General features: G+C 40.0%; 1 protein-coding gene across 6 annotated transcripts in view; it reads left to right on the top strand.

Moving 5' to 3' along the window:
* The first annotated feature begins 17,961 nt into the window (after window positions 1-17,961).
* The window catches only part of LOC145353367 (sex comb on midleg-like protein 2), a 193,426-nt gene continuing 192,177 nt past the window's right edge, over window positions 17,962-19,210 (top strand). For 5 of the 6 annotated variants that reach the window (XM_080204062.1, XM_080204058.1, XM_080204060.1 and 2 more), the window contains exon 1: window positions 17,962-18,054. The gene's annotated coding sequence lies outside the window, so the exon portion shown is untranslated. Of the gene's footprint in view, window positions 18,055-18,083; window positions 18,184-19,210 lie in introns of those variants that run through there. The other variant, XM_080204063.1, reaches the window with a different exon arrangement.

Here is a 19,210-nt window from a genome sequence, read left to right as displayed (position 1 = left end):
GAAAACTGAAATTTTAATGCAAAAAAGCCTGAGGATAAGCCAATTAAAAATTTTTAAAAATGTGATTGTATTAAGAATGAAAGGTTATGTAAATAATAAAATATAGATCAATTCTCATCTAAGTGAGTTGGAAAACAATTAGGGGGAAAAATAAAGCTATTTGGCTGCAGTGTACCTCACTCTATCACTTTCGAGAAATCCAGATGAAGACACTTACAGTTTCCGACAAGGTCTTTATTACAAACTATAGTACATGCTGGCTGCAGTTTACCAGGGAGAGCCCTGATCCAGGAATTATACAGACATTTATTGTTAAAATCCAATGACAAGAAATTGACATATAACAATCAAAGATGCACATTTACACAGAAATTATTCATATCCACTCACAATTATTGATTAGATTTATAGCACACACAATATGCCAATTACAACTTGTGCACGTCTACCTAATTATATCAGCAAGTACGTATTTCTTTCTGCACAGTTATGAAGTTATCTTTCTAACCAGTGATTGTAGCAATTCCCCATTCCATTGTGTTTTGTTAGAATAGATATTGACAAGCTACAGCTGTGTATAATTCAATGGAAGACTTGTCATATGCTTGTGACTGAGTCCTCCCTTGTAGCTAGGAGTTTTTTGGTCCTTGACGTTTATCTCGTTCTGCTTTAATCAAGTTTTCCAGTGTGACTGAGCTTGCAGTTTGTGACTATTAAACTTGTGTGATTATTAACCCTTTCAAGGCTCAATGGATTAAATTGCACATTCCTGTTTCTATGATTCAGTCACAGGAACAGCATAAAGTACAGATTTAAATGTTTATCCTGTCAGCTTTTCCTTCATCTACACAAACCTGACTTTTGCACTGCTCTTACTTGCATAGCACATTTGAAACAAAGAGCTGAAGTAAATAGTGAATTCAGCAATTAATCCATCCTGCCACTCCAGTGCAATATGGGAGAGCAATAATGCTTATGATGAAGCACAAGTGCCTGAGGTTTGTAGGTTGTTTACATTTCACAATGAACCTGAATTCGTCATTCCTCAAAGTGTTAATCCAGATGATTAAAATACATTTTGGAAAGCACTTTTTAGTTGAACACTAATTACGAAGGAATTTGAACTGTATTGTCATCTGTTTGCTTTTAATTTCTATACTATTACTTTCTGTTTCTATTTTCACTTTTGGTTTCGTTTTTCTCCAGCACAAACAATTTTATGAACAGAATAGGTTAACATTTTCAGCACTGAAACCAATTTGTTTATGGACTGTGTAGAAGCTCAGCAGACTGGGACAGGAGTTCCTACTAAATGGAAAAAGTGAGTATATCGTTTTGGCTTACAAAATCACTAATTCAATGAAATCACTGCCAGTAAATGATGTAGAAGGGAGATCATAATCATTTTCATTAATTTCAAATGGAATAGGATTCTTGGCATTTTTCCAATGACCTCATTTTGCAAGCAGGCCAAGTTTGGACCATGATCAGACCAAGTAAGTTTACAGATGTATTGAAACAAATATTTTTCAAAATGTGAACAAAAATATCAAAAAAACTATTAAATGTTTTCCAACTGCATTGTCTCAGTTTTAAAAACTTGAAGTTAAGACACGTTCAGATTTGATTGTAATATCCAAAAATAGCTTGAGCAGCTGCCAAAACTGCATTTGGAAAGGAGGCTTGCACAAATATAATAATCAGTTCAGTGAGGTTCCCTGCAGTTTCCTGGGATCAGGATGGGAAGGGAGGGGAGGTTTCTGATCCATCCAGTGACAGCCGCAATTCCGGATAACAACCTCTACATCCATACTTGCAATTCCAGTGCTTCTTCCTGATGACAGGTCCAGCTTAAAGGGAAGAGGCTGTGGAGTGGGAAATTCAGAAACTGCCAAGAGGTCATGCCTCGACTGTCCGCCAAATGACTTTAAGATCCAAATAATATCCATGTGGAAGAGGCCCCAGAGCAGCAAACACAGGATAATGGAGGCTGTAATCTGGAATTGTGGCCATCCTTGGGTGGAACAGAAGCTTCCTTCACTTCCCATTCCGATAACTGGTCCCATTCCTCCCCTCTACCCCACCGTCTCGGAGGAAGTAAAGCTTCTAAAAATCAGTGTCTTTATTAACTCTTTGATAAGCATCTCTGCTCCTGGCCACTGCCTACTACGTCAAGTACAATGACGTCATGGAGTAATGATGTGGGAATGCCGGCGTTGGACTGGCGTAAACACACCAAAAAGTCTGACAACACCAGGTTTTAGTCCAACCGATTTATTTGATAATACTCACAAGCTTTCGAGGGGACTGCCTCTTCGTCAGGTGAATGGAGAGTTCTGGCCTCAGACAGAGCATATAAAGCACAGACAGTTTAGAGATTACTGATTAGAATGCGAATCTTTACACCTAACCTGCTGTTCAAGACCTGAAGTGGCTGACAATGTGAGTGGAAGGAGCACTGATCACAGGTTACAGAGATGTGTATTGTCTCCAGACAGTACAGTAAGTGAGGTTTTGCAAACCCAGGCAAGTCACGGGGGTTACAGATAGTGCGACATGAACCCAAGATCCCTGTTGAGACCATCCTCATGTGTGCGGAACTTGGCTATCAGTCTCTGTTCAGCGACTCTGCGCTGTCGTGTGTCGTGAAGGCCATTCACGACACACGACAGCGCAGAGTCGCTGAACAGAGACTGATAGCCAAGTTCCGCACACATGAGGACGGTCTCAACAGGGATCTTGGGTTCATGTCGCACTATCTGTAACCCCCGTGACTTGCCTGGGTTTGCAAAACCTCACTTACTGTACTGTCTGGAGACAATACACATCTCTGTAACCTGTGATCAGTGCTCCTTCCACTCACATTGTCAGCCACTTCAGGTCTTGAACAGCAGGTTAGGTGTAAAGATTCGCATTCTAATCAGTAATCTCTAAACTGTCTGTGCTTTATATGCTCTGTCTGAGGCCAGAACTCTCCATTCACCTGACGAAGAGGCAGTCCCCTCGAAAGCTTGTGAGTATTATCAAATAAATCGGTGGGACTAAAACCTGGTGTTGTCAGACTTTTCACTGTGTCATGGAGTAAAACAGTACAACTGGAGCTGCACATCATTAGCAACGAACACATCTGATGATTAAATGTGGGTCGTGGAGATTTTTTCTGTATTTGAGATAATGTAATCTCTGGTTTGCTGTGAGGAGTAAATACTTTTTGAAAAATCTTTTTCACATACAAATTAAAATTAGATAATAGCCCTTTTGTCCATGTCTGTTCTGCGTTGCTTGACCTGAGTTTGAATTATTATCTCCTGGGGATACATAATGGGATTGATGAGCTATGTGGTCTCCTTCTGTGCTATAACCATTCAATGAATCTATATTGGTAAGAGGTACAGCACTACGTGCTGTTTTAGGTCACTGTGAGATATGGTGGCCAAAATGGGACCAGAGGCTATGTATACTACTTTGAACTCTACTCTGAGAAGAAGCTAGTTTACCAAATAAACAATAGAGTGCATCTTAAGAACATAAGAACATAAGAAATAGGAGCAGGAGTAGGCCATCTAGCCCTTCGAGCCTGACCCACCATTCAAGAAGATCATGGCTGATCTGTCGTGGCTCAGTTCCACATGCCCGCCCTCTCCCCATAACCCTTAATCCCCTCGCTTATCAAAAACCCATCAACCCGCGTCTTAAAAATATTTAGCGAGGCAGCCTCCACCACTTCAACGGGCAGAGAATTCCAGAGATTCACCACCCTTTGAGTGAAGAAGTTCCTCCTCAACTCCGTTCTAAACCGCCCCCCCTTTATCTTGAGGCTATGCCCCCTAGTCCTACTGTCCTTTCTGAGCGGGAAGAGTCTCTCCACCTCTATCCTATCCAACCCATTCATCATCTTATACGTCTCAATGAGATCTCCCCTCATTCTTCTAAACTCTAACGAGTACAAGGCTAGTTTATTCAGCCTGTCCTCATAGCTCAACGCCCTCAACTCCGGCATCAGCCTAGTAAACCTCCTCTGCACTCCCTCCAAGGCCAAAATATCCTTGCGTAAGTGCGGCGGCCAAAACTGCACACAGTACTCCAGCTGCGGCCTCACCAGTGCCCTATACAGCTGCAGCAAGACCTCCCTACTTTTATATTCAATCCCCCTCGCCATGAAGGCCAGCATCCCATTCGCCTTCCTGACTACCTGCTGCACCTGCAGGCTGGGTTTTTGCGATTCATGCACAAGGACCCCGAGTTCCCTCTGCACCGTCGCCTGCTGCAGTTTTTCGCCACGTAAGTAATAGTCCTTCCCACCATTATTCCTACCAAAGTGGACCACCTTGCACTTGCCAACATTAAATTCCATTTGCCAGTTCCTGGCCCATTCGCCCAGCCTATCTAGATCCTTCTGCAGACTCCCCACACCCTCCGCGCAATTTGCTGTTCCACCAATCTTGGTGTCATCAGCAAATTTCGACACCATACACTCGGTTCCCTCCTCCAGATCATCTATATAAATGGTAAATAGCTGAGGCCCCAGCACCGACCCCTGGGGCACTCCACTAGTCACCAACCGCCAATCCGAATAGCACCCATTGACCCCCAACTCTCTGCCTCCTATTAGACAGCCAATCCTCTATGCACGCTAACACCCTACCCCCAACTCCATGCCCCCTTACCTTCTGCAATAATCTCTTGTGAGGTACCTTGTCAAACGCCTTCTGAAAATCAAGAAAGACCACATCCACCGGCTCTCCAGATAGTTCATTTTGAGACCCAGATTTCATTTGACAGCAACCAGAGTTTGAGCACCAAGTTGCAAACATCAGGCAACCCTGTCAACCTCCAATAAAGAAGATTTCTGAAGAGGAAGGGAGTCAAATTTGCAGAGGTGGGTACAAGAGTTAAACAGGCACTGGTCCACCAATATGAGGAGAAACTCCAATTTGGCAGAAGCCTACCTGGCACATGTTCCACCCAGCTCTGTGTAGAGAGAGTAATATGGGTCTCATTCAAGTCAAGGGACACTTAATTTAATTTTAAATGGATATTTCCCTTATTCCAAAGTTCTCCCCAGTCACACCAGTAGTAGGCTACAGTATGGAGTTAGGATTTATCCATTTTTTATTCATGTTGTCTCAGGAATCAGTTCATAGAGTCATTTTGATGTTGAGGTTAACAAACCATTTCAAAATGTATGCGTGTTTATCTTGCAATTTGTCAAACTTGCATTTAGTCCTGTGTTTCTTTATATACATTTCATTGTTGCACAGATCAAATTGGTCCGTTTAACTATGCATCACTAGTCACATGGTTCAGGGGCCAAGCTCCCAAAATCCAAGCCCAATTTTCATTCACTAACCCCCATCACTATCCTCCCTAAACATCCTTTTCCTGACCAGCTTCCCTTCTACTTTTGCATGTAGTATCTTTTTTATACCTTTTATAAAATGACAGTCTACATTTCCAAATGTGTATTCACATCATGAAGTCAGATACTAATCATTCAGCAATTTTAATATATATATTGTACTGAATAAAGACTTAGCATTGAAATTAACAGGCAATACAATGGGATAATTATGTAAAACATATTGGAAGGTCAAAGCAAATTGACTAATTTACTAATGGCTAGAACTATCCATTGCAACCCACTTTCCCATATTTCACTTTGCACTGCATCCTGAATGCAATGGAATACAGAATATTATTTCTATTGCAATCAGGAGATGAAAGCCTGGAGTCCGGATCAGGTGTTTGTAGCAGGTAAAAGAAACAAACAGAAAGCGAGAAAGTGACAAAAGAGAAGTGAATGAGAGAATGATATACAAAAAGATAAGTGTTGCAGTGCATGAGACTTTTGAGTGAAAGACAGAAAGGAAGAGAAACAGAGAATCATAAAAAAGAAAAAAAAAATGAGAACAGTGCAGCAAAATAAAAAGCAGAAAGAATGCAAAATAAATAGAAAGGAGTAAAGGAGATATATTTCAAATAAATATAAAGAGACGTACTTTTAAAAACTAAAACAGAAAATGCTGGAAATACTCTGCAGGATTGGCAACATCTGTGAGAAAATAAGCAGATTTTTTTAAACTTATCAATGAGCAATGCCAGAAGCATAAGAAACCTTCCATCTTTAGTTGCAACATATGCTAAATGATGCTTAAATAGACAGAATTGATTACTACTTATCAGATCAAAGTACAACCAAGATTTCAGGCCTTCTTTCACTTGTGCAAAGAAACCATCATTATTCACTTTTGCATGTAGTATCTTTTTTATATCTTTTATAAAATGACAGTCTACATTTCCAAATGTGTATTCACATCATGAAGTCAGATACTAATCATTCAGCAATTTTAATATATATATTGTACTGAATAATAACTTAGCATTGAAATTAACAGGCAATACAATGGGATAATTATGTAAAACATATTGGAAGGTCAAAGCAAATTGACTAATTTACTAATTCAGATAAAATGTTGGAATAAATGGCTTTCCAGCTCAGAATTCCACATTTTGTATAGAAAAGCGTCAGTGTATGTTTTTAAAGACTTGGTTAAAAAGATTATACTGTACTTATGGATTTAATCAGTCTTGAAGTTACTTGAAAAGTATGTCAGATGTGTACAGGTTTACATCTGACATCTGCATCCCATTTCTATGAATCTGTTAAGCAGCTAAATGCAAACCAATTTTAAGTATATGTTTACTGAGTCTTTGACATGTGTATACATTAAGTTCAGACCAGACCTGAAAAATTCCATTCACCAATAAGCCTGGGGCTGAAAACAAAGCAGTTTAACAGTTTATAGACAACATCAGCATGTTTTTCATTCCACCTCAAGTCTTTTATTTTCTCTTTCTTAATTTTTCTGCAACATGTATTCCTTTGTTGTTTGTCCAACTCTTCTTTGCCCAAGCAATAAACCTGCCATCCACACCAAAAGCAGATCATTTTTATCTCTACTCTTTTCTAATATCACATGACAAGCAATTTAGCAGTGGCTGTAAATATTATGAGAAGTATTCTCACTTTATTTCCTTTGGATTTTGCCTTCTTGAAGCTGCTGGCTGTTACTTGGGTACAATTTTCAAACATAAATAGCCCTCCAGTACCACAGGCAAGTGGCCATTTGCTGCTTTAAACAGATGTGTAAACATTAAGGCTGAGAAATTAGATCACACTGTGCCCCCTTTACAAGCATAAAACAGACATCTAATGTTCCAGTATATTGCAGTTTGCAGAGATCAGAAGGGCACTCTGCAACAGGAGGAACATATCCCTAATAGTAACAGGAAAAGACCCCAGAGTCCAAGGTGCTAGAGATTGCACTTAGAATAATTACAAAATTCTGAGTTTTAGAATCACAGCTGTTGGAGGGTGTAATTTAAATACATATATGCAAACACATGCTCAGATCTGCAGGATTTATTGTGTACCTTGATTCAGTTGCAGAGATGCTATTAGGCCTTGTATCCCAAACTGATCCAGGAGTATGATAATATACTTGTTACGATCGGAAGAATACTAGTATCTTTAGGGAGTACATTTGGCAGAGGTTGTGGACAACTCTATAACCAGCACTGGCTGGAAAAACTAGTAAGTTCCATAGAGAACAGAAGTGCAGCTTGGTGTTGCGTTTCAGCTTCATCCATACATTTATTCTGCAAGATCAAGCAATACACAAGAATTTAAACAGAAAATGCTAGAAATATTCAGCAGGCCTGGCAGCATCTGTAGCAAGAGAAATAGAGTTAATATTTCAGGTGACCTTTTCAAAACAAAAATAAGTAGATAGAAAAGTAAAAATACTCCAACATCATGCTTTTTCAAAAACATCTTGGATGTAGTGGTTCTCAAAGTGCAGCACATGCCACAAAAGCTAATGAAGACCAAAGCAAATAATATTTTCTCAGCCAGAAAGGTATTAGCTTATCATTAGATTTCAATATTTTACCATCATATATCAGTTACTGAATGTTTCTCAGTGAAATAGTTTGGAAAGCCATCTGAGTTCAGAGACAACTGAAATCATTTAGTTGTCATACTTTATAATTATTTGCCACTGATATTTCAAGAAGAAATATACTTGCATTTATACAGCAGCTTTCATGACCACATAACATCCCAAAGTGCTATGCAGGCACTGAAGAACTTTTTGAAGTGTAGTCACTGTTGTAATGCAGGAAGTGCAGCAGCTAATTTGCACATAGCGAGTTCCTACAAACAGCAATGCGATAATAACCAGATAATCTGTTTTTGCAGCCTTGATTAAGGGATAAACTTTGGCCAGGACATCGGACCTGCTCTTCTTCAAAATAGTGCCAAGAAACCTTTTATATGAAACTAGGAAGGCATCAGATCTGAAAGATGGCACCTTCTACTGTTCAGTACTTCCTCAGAACTGTCTTAATTTTAGCGCTTAAGTCCTGGAGTGGCTCAAGAGGTGAGTGCTACCAACTGTGCCATGGCTGATGCTCAAACGTATGATTTTGTTTTTGAAAATTTAACCTCGTCTTGAATCATATTTTTGTGATTGAAGCATGTAGCATGCCATGTCTGATGAATAATATTTTGATGTTAAAATAGAAAAAAGCAAATTCTAGTCAAAACAATACATATTCTGATCCACTCCAGCATTGACTGAATCCTTTCCTGTTGAATTTATTTTAACTACATCCTTCAACTAGTTTAAGTGAATGCCGCAACCACTCCTTCAAATCAATGAAAAGAACAAACAATGCCAAAATCTGAGCAATCATCAGCAACTCCTTAGAAACATTTCCTCTTTCAGGAATTTATACCACCAATTCCAAGTGCCAAATTGCTTGTGAGCTATAAAACAGGACCCCTGTCTTTCAATGGTACTCAAGTCTAACTTCCATAATAAACAAGACTTTGAATGCGTCATTATACTGCACTGAGCTGCAGTTCAACCATCAAAGAATTGCACCAAAGTTTTGAGTAAAGAGTGTAATTCTGGCTATTACTTGGATAAAATGGACAAAATAACAAAGCTGCTCATGATAAATTCAGGGAAATACTTACAATATTTGTACTTAAAAAAAGAAAAAAGATATTTTTTCGATAGTTTATTGTTAAGTCAAACAAATCTATCTTCTCTAAACTAAAAGCAAACAAATCTTTCTTCTCTGTCTGCCAGAACATTACAATTTCATTACATTACAAATTCATGACAAATTTGTAATTTCATTACAAATAAAATTTTGTAAATTCACAAACTATCTGTTTCTTAAAGAGCGAAAGTACAAGACTTCCTCCTAGTTCTTCTTCAGCTTTTAAGTTATGTTATTTAAGCATTTTCATTTTGATGAATGGGACCCTCTTTTCCGTTTTGTGTAATGATTAATTCCTGTACTACAAAATATTTGGAGATCTTCACGATCATAGACGGGGTGGGGGGGGTGGTAAAGGTTGATCTCTGTTAACAGCGGTGTAATCCAAGCAGAAACATAATATTGCTCTGTGATTGCCACAGCACTGAGAATTCCTTTGTCCAAGTATAGGTTGCAAGAAATAAATTTTTAAAAAATTGTTGATAAGTTAAATACAAATCACAAGAAATATATGCCACAAACTTAAATTAATATAGTGCCTCTATTGTAGTAAAATGACTCAAAAGGCTACAAAGGAGCATTAGCAAACAAAATTTGAAATGGAGCAACATAAGGAAATATGACTAAAATCTTGGTTAGATTTAAAAGGATCATGTTAAAGAAGAAAGAGAGGTTGAGATTGTTTGGAAAGAAATTGTGGCTCAGCATCTTGGCTTAATAGCTCATCTCCAAACTCTGTGGCCTGGGGCTTGGCTTCTCCCTTTGCAAGTTGATTCTGAATTTCCAAACCCACAAACCACAATCAGTAAGGATAGACAACAACATCTTCTCCACGACCATCCTCAACACTGGTGTCCCACAAGACTGTGTCTTCACGCCTCACTATACTTCTTATACACCTCTGACTTTGTTTACAAATTCCCCTCCAACTTAATTTTCAAATTTGCTGATGACACCACCAGAGTGGGTTGAATCTCAAATAATGTTGAGACAGAGTACAGGAACGAGATAGAGAATTGTGAACTGGTGTGACAACAATAAACTCTCCCTCAATGTTAACAAAATGAAGGAGCTAGCCATAGACTTCAGGAAGCGTAGTGGAGGACATGCGCTCGTCTACATCAATGGAACGAAGGAAATTTTTAAGGAAATTTCGCTTGTCCGGTCCGACTCTCACAGATGCATTCTTTCTGGTTGTATCAAGGCTTGGTATTGCTCCTGCTCTGACCAAGACCACAAAAAACTACAAAAGGTCATGAACAAAGCCCAAGCCATCACTCAAACTACCCTCCCAACCATTGACACTGTCTACACTTCCCAGTGCCTCAGAAAAGTAGCCAGCATAATTAAGGAAGATGCACCATAGAAAGCATCCTTTCTGGTTGTATCACAGTTTGGTATGGCTCCTGCTCTGTCCAAGCCTGCAAGAAACTACGCTGACTACACTTCCTGCAGCCTTGGAAAAGCAACCAGCGTAACTAAGGACCACATGCACCCTGGACATACTCTCTTCCACCCTCTTCTGTCAGGAAAAAGATACAGGTCTGAGGACACGTACCAACTGACTCAAGAACAGCTTCTTCCCTGCTGCATTAGACTTTTGAATGGCCGTACCTCACACAAAGTTGATCTTTCTCTACACCCTAGCTATGACGACTCTAACACTACATTATGCACTCTCTCCTTTCCTTCTCTATGAACAGTATGCTTCATCTGTATAGCATGCAAGAAACAATACTTTTCACTACACAGTAATAAACGTGACGATAATAAATCAAATCATTTGAAGGCATGGTCAGCAATGGTAATTGATGAGTTTTGAAATGTAACCAGTTTGACTGACACTGCTCACTTTTCATAGTCATTATGGCTTAAGGCTATCCCTGGAGGCAGACATCTTACAATCATCTTACAATAAAACCTCTTACTGTGACAATCACTGACGAACACTACTTTTCTTATAGAAGAAATAGTGATGTACAGGAGGCCAGACTAGGAGAAGTGTAGATATCTCAGGTTAATAGGGATGTAAAAAGTTACAAATAGAGGGAGGGGCATGGCCACAGAGAGATTTTAAAACAAGGACGAATGTTTTAAAAGTGAGGAATTGTTTAACTGGTATTAAGGTAGGTCAGCAGGTAGAGTTGTGATGGGTGAACGTGAATTTGTGTAAGTTAGGACATGGACAACAGAGTTTTGGATGATCTTAAGCTTATGGATGCTGAAAGATGAAAGGTAGCCCAGAGGTTTTGGGATAGTCAGGTCTAGCAGTAACAAATGTTTGGATGAGGATTTTAGTAGGACAGGTGCTGAGACTGGGACAACGTTTTGGAGGTGGAATTTCTGAATGTTCATCTTGGAATCAAAAATGACATCAAGGTTCTGAACAGTTTGGTTCAGCCTCAGAAAATTTCTGGGGAGAGGGATAGAATTGTTGGTTACGTAATTGTTGGTTATGGCAGGGATTAAATGTACTGGCTTTGGTCTTCCCACTATTTGGTTGGAAGAGATTTTTGCTCATCAGGTGTTGAATGTCTGACAAGCATGTCTTGCAATTTTGGAGCAATGGAGGGGTTGAAGGAGTTAGTGGTGAAATAAAGCTAAGTACAGACAGCATACCTGTGGAACCTAATGCTGTGTTTTTGGATTATGTTACCAAGGACATCAGACAGATGCAAGATAAGAGATGAGGGAGGGAATACTGGAATATTAAGGAAATGTGGATGAGTTCCAGATTAGAACAATTGTAGTCTTGTAGTGGAAGTCAAGATTTAGGATGAATTTTTTGCTCTACTGCATAGGTGCATTTGCTGCTATTTTATATTGCAGCAGATCTACAAGAAAAGCATGCACACCAGATTCACAGAATGATTCACACCAGAATTGGTCTTATTAAGTGGATCTATCACATCAGAATTTGCTACCCATTCACTGTGGATTATACATAATCTAACCTTCCATATGAATTGCATCTTGATATGGACAATATAAGGCTAGCATAATCCTATAGCTCTGACAGCTTGTCTGCAGGGCATATGCTGTATGGAAACACCACATGAAGAAGTCTGTTAGGTCTTGCAAATACAAAATGTGGAAAATCAGAATTTACTGAATGTGAGGCAGGATGAGACTCCAATTGGACCAGAAATTCAATTGGATGAGCAAATAAATGCCACTACATCATATTAGATAAGGGCAACTAATTATGAGAAAAATAATATAATTTAGAGCATTGTCCCAGAATTCAGTTTTGGGACAACTAATATTTATAAATTATATGAATGGCGGATTCAGAAACATACAAAGCACACAATTACAATAATACCAAACTAACAGGAGCAATGGATTGGGAGGAACCAACTCAGAAATTATAGAATTACAAGTGTGGAGAATGATGACAAATGCCAAACATTCTCCTTCCATGAAAGAACTTATCGTGAAACGTTAATATCATACTTTGTGGAAATAGAAATTGAGAAAGTGGTAGGCATTCTAAAATACTTTTTGAAAAATTGAATTGCATCAACAGTTGATTCTGGAATTCCTTAAGATTTTGAAAGTGAATTATTTGTTTATTTTACTAATTTAAGACAACATTAATAATTTGTCCTTATTTGTCATGTTAATTTGGAATTTGCAAATGCTGGCATTAACAATGCATTGTGAGTAATATTTTAAATGATATTTTAGCAGCATTTAAACAGATTACAAAATATATTACCTGAATTTAGGCCACACCTGGGAATTTGTAAGAAATAAAAGAGAATAGCTTGAACTTAAATAGAGCCTTTCAAGATATGAAGACAACCCAGCATCACTGTAGATTTGATTCTCACTATATCCACCAAAAAAAAGCACCAATCAACAAATGCAAAAGAATGCGTTATGATGTCTGAAAAGTCTAAGTCAGAGTAAATTGTGACCAAACTTTAAAGCTATGCCAAACCATGTGTAATTTTGATTTCTGAGACATAAGGATAACTGTCAGATGTCAGAGACAGTGCAAAAATACACAAAACTGATTCATAGTGCCAAAAAGCTAAAATCTATGAGGGAAAAACTGGAAGATTTAATTTATGTGCATGCTCTTCCTGATCACTGGCCATCTCAAAACACTTTGCAGCCACCAATGTACTTTTGAACTGTCGTTATTTAGGAACCATGATATTCAATATGCACACAGCAAACTCCCACATACAGTGGCATAATAATGACCAGATAATGTGTTCACATGATATTGATTGATTTTTTTCCCCTTATTAATCCATCCCTAAAGTTACCCAGTCAATGTAGCTGGGCAAACCCTTAATCTATCCCCTTTCCTGCTGCAAATTAAACTGAATCCAATTTATCGTCCCCACAAGAGAGACAAACAAGATCCAAGCTGACAAAAAAAAAGCATTGCATCTGATCTCGGGCTTGATCTCAGGCAAAAGGCTGAGGAATGATAAATATTTGCCATCAGGGATGGCACTTTTGCTTTTCTTCAAAATAGTGCCATGGAATTACGCATCCAGGCAGGCAGATGTTTCAAATTCAAAACACTAAATTTGAAAGATGGCACTTCTGGCAATGTAGTGGTCCTTCAGTACTGCTCTGCAGTGGGACTTGAACTTGAAACTGTTCAAACTTGTAACTCAGGAGGGGATAGTTCCACCAAATGAGCTATGGCTGACACACAAACAACTCAGAAGTTTGCAAAGAGGTTGTCTGAGAGACCACACTATAAGGATGTGTAACTGTCAGCAGAATGTGAGAGTTCAACCAGCAGACTCAGGTTCAAACTTGCAAAGGTGAGCTATCAAAAAATTCTTCACATAAAGCATTGACAGCACGGACAGGGCTCTGGACAGAAGCAGAACACCCTTGTATTTTTTAAGGAATATAGGATGCTGAAATGCCATAGTTTCAGGAACCAGAGATACATGAAATGGGATGGATGTAATTCCACCCGTCATCTGTAAATAAGAACAGCAATTTATATTTATATAGTGTCTTTAACAAAATGAAACAGCCTAAGAGCATTATAAAACATTGAGCCACAAAGGAAATATTAAGGTCAGAAGACCAAAGGCTTGGTCAATGAGGATGGTTGAAGAGAGGTGTATAGAGGGAATTCTAGAGTTTGGGGCATAGGCAACCCCTGGCCACTGATGGTGGACAATTATGATTAGGAATGTACAAGAGGAAGTGTAAACAGAGTCAATAGATGGGTTTGTGTGATGGACTGGGCTTTGTTCACGACCCTTTTGTAGCTTTTTGTGGTTTTGGAGCCATACCAAGCTATGATACAACCTGAAAGAATGCTTTCCAGAGTGCATCTGTAAAGGTTGGTGAAAGTCATAGTGGATATGCCAAATTTCCTTAGCCCTCTGAGAAAGTAGAGGCGTTGGTGGGTTTTCTTAATGATAGCATCACCATGGAGGGACCAGGACAGATTGCTGGCAATCTGGACACCTAGCAACTTGAAACTCTTGACCATTTCCACTTTGTCCTCGTTAATGTAGACAGGCACAAGTCCTCCACTACACTTCCTGAAGTGGATGACTATCTCCTTTGTTTGTTTGACATTGAGGGAGAAATTATTGTCATTGAACTAGTTCAACAGACTCTCCATCTCTTTCTTGTACTCTGTCTCATCATTGTTTGAGATCTGACCTCCTATGGCCAGAATTAAAGGAGCATATATATCCTGCAGGAGATACAAGCTTTCGGAACGCTGTTCCTTCGTCAACTCTCTACTCATCTTGGCAGAAGCCAGAGGGTGGTTGTAGAGGGTTGTTTTTCAAACTGGAGGCCTGTGACCAGCAGTGTGCCTCAGAGATCAGTGCTGGGTCCACTGTTATTTGTCATTTATATTAATGATTTGGATGAGAATTTAGGAGGCATGGTTAGTAAGTTTGCAGATGACACTAAGATTGGTGACATAGTAGACAGTGAAGAAAGTTATCTCCAATTACAACACGGTTCTTGATCAGTTGGGCCAGTGGGTTGACGAATGGCAGATGGAGTTTAATTTAGACAAATGCGAGGTGATGCATTTTGGTAGATTGAACCAGGACAGGACTTTCTCAGTTAATGGTAGGGCGTTGGGGAGAGTTACAGAACAAAGAGATCTAGGGGTACATGTTCATAGCTCTTTGAAAGTGAGTCACAGGTGGACAGAGTGGTGAAGAAGGCATTCGGCATGCTTGGTTTCATTGGTCAGAACATTGAATATAGGAGTTGGAATGTCTTGTTGAAGTTGTACAAGACATTGGTAAGGCCACACTTGGAATACTGTGTGCAATTCTGGTCACCCTATTATAGAAAGGATATTATTAAACTAGAAAGCGTGCAGAAAAGATTTATTAGGATGCTACCAGGACTTGATGGATTGAGTTATAAGGAGAGGCTGGATAGACGGGACTTTTTTCTCTGGAGCGTAAGGATGCTGAAGGGTGATCTTATAGAGGTCTACAAAATAACGAGGGGCACAGATCAGCGAGATAGTCAATATCTTTTCCTAAAGGTAGGGGAGTCTAAAACTGGAGGGCATAGGTTTAAGATGAGAGGGGAGATACAAAAGTGTCCAGAGGGGCAACTTTTCACACAAAGAGTGGTGAGTGTCTGGGACAAGCAGCCAGAGGTAGTAGTAGAGGCGAATACAATTTTGTCTTTTAAAAAGCATTTGGATATTACATGGGTACAATGGGTATAGCGGGATATGGGCCAAATGCGGGTAATTGGGACTAGCTTAGGGGTTTAAAAATGAAAAGCAGCATGGACAAGTTGGGCCGAAGGGCCTGTTTCCATGCTGTAAACCTCTATGACTCCATTCTGCACTCTTGCCTTTCCTTCTTTCTGAATACTTCTCGCTGTATACTAATACATGTGACAATAAATCAATTCAAATCATTAAACACTGCATTATCTAGTGTTATTGATCTATCTGTCTATATTAGCATCAATTCAGCAATGCTTCATTCCCATTTGAAGGCAGCATAGTTGGACACATGGTTAAAACACCAGTATTGATTTTACCATGTGCTCACCAGCAAGTGAAGATTCCTCAGAGTGGGTGGGGTCAATTAAATTATCACCAGATATTTTACTACACATTTTCTCCCCAGTAAATGCTGAAAATGAAAGACTTATACTATTAATACATTTTGTTATTCCATCAAAAAATGGCTTAAAGTGCCACAAAAATTATAATTTCTTGGTTCCTTTTTGAAATAACCAGTTCTGAAATATTAAGTACCAGCCTTCTGTCGACTACTCACAATTAATTTTGTTTACAGCACAAACTCCATTGAAACATACTTAATAGCACCACATTTCTGTTAAAAGTAAGTTAATAATTCTTGCCAGATCAACTTTTTTCTTACAGCAGAACCAAAGTACAGAGGCATAAGATGGCTGTTTATAGAATTACAGAATCCCTACAGTCAAGGAGGCCGCCATTTGGCCCCTCGAGCCTGCACCAACTACCATCCCACCCAGACCCTATCCCTGCAACTCCACATATTTCCCCTACTAATCCCCCTGAAATTAAGGGGCAATTTAGCGTAACCAATCCACCTAACCTGCACATCTTTGGAGTGTGGGAGGAAACTGGAGCAAAATCACACAGGCATGGGGAGAAACTGCAAACCCGACATAGGCAGTCACCCAAGGCTGGAATTGAACCCAGGTTCCTGGTGCTGTGAGGCAGCAGTGCTAATCACTGTGCCACCCTTTTATGAGCTTGGTCAAATATGTAAAATCTACTTTCTAATACCATATATTTTTAAAGTTTTTGTACTGTATATTTGTTTGAACAGTGATTGTTAATTACGTTGCTCAGAGTCCCACATTATGATAGAAACTATGACCAAATCTGAATTGTTTGTTTCCTTGACTGAGACAATCAAATTATATCTGGTTTTAGATCAGAGTGAATAATTGCTTTTATTATCTGGTGGTTCCTCTGACCTAAATAACTGATTTGTTTTGTTGTGAAAATGTGAATGTTCAATTGTTCCTTGTGGTTAACATTCTGGAAATTAAAACATGCATTCAATGCAATCTATTGCTGCTAGTATGCATAAAGTATTATTGGATTTGTTATGGTAGTCTCATTTGTCAATCAGAAAGTTGCACGATACATTATCAGGGGGAAAAAAATCAAAGTTTTCCTTTTGACACCCTTTAGAGTTAAACACAATGTTTGAAACAGCAAATGAAGCAGAATTGAAGAGCAATATCACGAATTTAGTCAGATTGACTTCAACAAAATAAACTATTTTCACCAAGGATACCTCTATAAGCTTTCGGAGAGAATTTGCTTGTGTGGTGTGAAAGGGTATTCAATCCATAAAGCAGACTGCTACAAGTAGGATTGTTAGCCACCGTGACAGATTTGTGTAAAGGAAGAGCATAATAAAAGGTAGAGCTTCTAGATCATTGAAAACAATAGGGCTGCTCTGTTGGACTGCCGAGAGAAAACATGGTACAAAGGAAGTTAAAATTCTGACAAACGCAAATATATCGGTGACTTTCAATTATTAACGCAAATTATTGAAGCAATGTTATCCTTTCAGTTGTGCATGTTAATTCAAACTTTGATTTGTTGCTAATTGTTTAAATCCACGTAAAATTAAAATACATTCGTTAGTTGTGTACCATGCTGGAGAGATGTTGTTGCAAGCAAAAAAAAGACTGTACATCATTTTTGTTCCTCCCATCAGAGAGCAATTCAGGCAAAATATCTTGACAGTGCATTCAAAACGTAAGAGGGTTTGTCGTGCTGGAATGAATGCAATGCTGCCTCAGTGCGAACACTGCGCTGGCAACACGTACCGCTCGCTCCCTCCCCCGCGCTGCCGCGAGCCGCCCAGCGGACTGAGTCATCCGTGCACGCGATGCTACTGACGTCGCGGTCACGCAGCGGAACATGGCGGCTCAGTAGGATTTGCGATAGCGGAGCTGAGCTGCTCTCAGCGCTTTTCCCACAGCTGGGTGAGTGAGAGCTGGGAAATTGTTTGGTCGAGTAGCCGCCGGATCCATCGAGTCGTTCCTTTCACCCTCTTTCACGCGGCGGCCGGGCAAACCGTGTATTGCCCCTGCACTCCCCCGTGATATTACACGGTGAGCTTCAACCGCCGCCGCTCGCTTGCCGGATTGGCAGGAGGAGGTGGTTGCAGCGCGCGGCGCAATTGGAGCCCCCCGGACCTGCGCCCTGGGGAAAACAATCAGCCTCGCGCGCCCCTGGCCCCTCACCTGTCGGCTCCTTCAGTCCAGTTCGCGCAGGAACCTGAGCTTCAGGCAGCAGCAAAGGGAAGAAGCAACTGGAAATGGGATCCCAACAACTCCCCTAACGGGGCGTGGGGTGGGCGAGGGCAGAGGGGAGGGGAGTACCCAAGTTGTGTATTCTTCCAATGCACCAGGAATGTATGCTTTGTTCCCAGTTTTACTTCAATTCTCTTTTTAATCTCGTTATCCTCTCAAGGCATCGCGCCCCCACCTGCTACCACCTCCTTCCTTTTCCATTTTGTTCATCTCTTTCCTGTCCTCCTCCTCCTCCTCGCCCCTTTCCGTCTCCCGCAAAATGTTCTTTTTTGAATATACTTGCGCGCCGCCGCTTTTGACAAGTGTTTTGAAAGTTGTGCGACTTTTTAGTTACAGGTGCGTTTCGGACTGTGCAGCCTATGAATTGGTTCGGTGATTAAAAAAAAGTTTCATGCGTTCTTAGCATTGTTTGCTGCCATAGCAGCGCTTTTCAGGGGCAGGTGTTTGGTTTCTCGGCTTCAAAAGTATGTGATTTAAATTATGTGATTGGTTTACTAAGGATGATGAGCAACTCTCAGGTAAAACCAATTAAGCCTACCAGTTCGCCCCCAAACAGACAGACCCCCGCCCGCCATATGCGGGCCATTCGGCCCGTCGTGTTATCGCTGGCCCGTTGAAATAACAATCCACCCAGAGACAATTGCCACCATGTCTTCGGAGCCCTGCACATTAGGAACTAGAAGTAGGAGTAGGCCATTCGGCCCCTCGAGCTTGATCTGCCATTCATTTTGATCATGGCTGAGCATTGAATTCAATATCCTGATTCCTCCCTATTACCTGATCCATTTAACCCCAAGAGCTATATCTAATTTCTTCTCATAACTTT

This window comes from Carcharhinus amblyrhynchos, chromosome 15 (assembly GCF_965287045.1).
Source record: "Carcharhinus amblyrhynchos chromosome 15, sCarAmb.v2.hapA, whole genome shotgun sequence".
Taxonomy (NCBI): domain Eukaryota; kingdom Metazoa; phylum Chordata; class Chondrichthyes; order Carcharhiniformes; family Carcharhinidae; genus Carcharhinus; species Carcharhinus amblyrhynchos.
Note: the sequence above shows the minus strand (reverse complement) of the source record. Positions and strands in the feature narration are given on the sequence as shown.